Source organism: Cimex lectularius, unplaced genomic scaffold (genome assembly GCF_000648675.2).
Source record: "Cimex lectularius strain Harlan isolate CLEC.00 unplaced genomic scaffold, Clec_2.1 scaffold75, whole genome shotgun sequence".
Classification (NCBI taxonomy): Eukaryota; Metazoa; Arthropoda; class Insecta; order Hemiptera; family Cimicidae; genus Cimex; species Cimex lectularius.
In genome coordinates, this window is record NW_019392758.1 from 961,723 (window position 1) to 964,005 (window position 2,283).

Consider the following 2,283-nt stretch of genomic DNA (forward strand, 5'->3'; position numbering starts at 1 on the left):
GGTTTGCCAAGTTTAGAGAAGGTGATTTCTTTTTCAAGAAGGAACAAAACCCCGAAAAGGCCGGCGGCGGCCAATTTAAAGCTTTAATCGAAAATAATCAACCGTGTACAACTCGAGAGAGAGCGAAGGTGCTCTCTGTAACACTGGCACGTGTAGTTCCAAAGTTTCAAACTGAGAGTATGTTAATCGTATTGCTAAGCGGCATAGATTCCAGACATCGCGCTTCTGTATTTGGTTCACCTGGAACAATAGAATAAATGATGAGACATTTACGCAAACTGCGCTAATCGCACTCATTTAAACTGGACAATTTAATTGACATAATATTTTAAACGTTCAATATTTCGTCAACCCTTTTTTGACCTGACTTTGGACCTTCTACCACTTGTTTACGAAATAGAATAGAATTTATCACTCATCACTTGATCAATGGGAATAACGAATTGGAAAAAAATCCAAAAGGTGAAAGCTGGAACTTCTTGCCTTCCAGAAAGAACCACCGCGGTCCGATCCTGTGACACTGAATGAGCAGTGAAGAACGCAATAAAAGAACGTTGGCGGCGTCGACGGGCCGGATCGTCCGAGAAGCTCTTGCTTGTCAAGAGCACGACTGAGAGATGGCCAGCCGAGGATCTGAAACGGAAGGAAGGGATCGGGTTTACCCGTTTGAGGATAGGCCATACTCGATTGACACACGGACACCTGCTTTTTGGGAAACCCTGCACAGGTGTCCCGCTTGTAGAGAAAGCGTGATTCACTTGGTCGTGATTGGCCTTGGCCCCTTACAGGGAGCGAGTAAGCATGATAACCGACGTAAAGACAGTCCTTGGGCACGACAGTGCGTTGTTGGATCCCCTGTTCCGATTTCTAAGGGAAACTGGGGCTGTTTCCCCATTTGTATATATTGCAAATACCTTACATAAATGTGTAGTTCTACAGTGCGTATTTACTTATTTAATTGTACATTTGTATTTATTCACTAATTTCGTGGTCCGCTTGACCAATTAATATATTACAATTAATTAAGGTTTTTAGTCGAGATAAAAAAGTCAAGCTGAAAAATGGCAAAAAGGAGGGAAAATTCAAAAGGTGCGGTTGATATGGGAAGTTGGTATCCGAGTGGATCGAGGTCACGATAGCTCAAGTGGTAGAACAGCGGCGTGTCAAGCCGAAGATCGTGGGTTCGAATCCCGCTCGTGCCATTACTTTTTATCTCAACTAAAAACCTTAATTAATTGTAATTTGTATTTATAGTTGTTTGTTTGTGTATATTAGTCGTGTGTTTGTGTGAATGAGTAAGTGCGAGGGCCAATGGCGGAATGTCGAGGACTCCATCGGCTCCCAGGCTACATAGTGACCGTAAAAATCTGGTTTGATTGTAGATGAAGAAAATCAACCATTGACAATTAATGAATCAAACATTGCGTTGTGGTTTCTAGACGGTGCAAAAATTTTTAATTTGACCGCACAATTAGAAAAAGGGAGCCAGTGGATTGATAACCATCGAAAAAATCAAAAGTTGACATTTGATTTTATTTTATATACGGAACAACGATCCGTTGTATGAGTATTGTTTATCAAAAAGTAATCAGTATCAGTAAGCACGGAATGAGTGTTGTGAGGTACAATGTAACCTTGTTTGTGTACAAATTTAAAAAAAGTTACAACCATTAATGTGTGGGTGTGTGAGTGTGTGACTTGTAGAAATTAATAATGGATGTCGGATTGGTGAAACCATACGTATGTCGGATATGAATCCTAAATATTTTTATGAAAGAGATGTGAACACCAAAGTTCATATTTTAATTTGTGTCTTTTTGTGTCGTCTGTACGTTTAGTGTGTTTGTAGTAGTTAGTGTCCGAGTGGATCTAAGTTATCCTCACGATAGCTCAAGAGGTAGAGTAGCGGCGTTTCAAGCCGAAGGTCGTGGGTTCGAATCCCGCTCCGAAAAAAGTGCCACTGACTTTTTTATCTCAACTAAAAACCTTAATTAATTGAATTAATAAAAATATTCAGAAGAATTAGTACTAAATGAGATCCTTGCGTAACTCCCGAAGTGACCAAAATTTCTTCTTCTTGAACACCTTAAGATTCAAAGTTTGCCAATAAGAGAGCATGATTCTGAGTCAAAGGCCTAAGGTAGGTGTAGTCAACTTGAAGCCCTTTATCGAAAGGTCGGTCGTAAAATGTAGTGCTGAAACGTTAACATATTTGTAATTGTAGAATGACCTGAGAGGAAACGATTTTGCACAAAAGTGAGTATATTTCGAAAGTATACAGTC

The 2,283-nt window shown here is 39.9% G+C and overlaps 1 non-coding gene across 1 annotated transcript; it reads left to right on the forward strand.

Moving 5' to 3' along the window:
- Positions 1–1,129: 1,129 nt before the first annotated feature.
- Trnad-guc lies at positions 1,130–1,202 on the forward strand. Its single transcript has one exon. It is a non-coding gene; the product is annotated as a tRNA-Asp (tRNA).
- Positions 1,203–2,283: the final 1,081 nt, after the last annotated feature.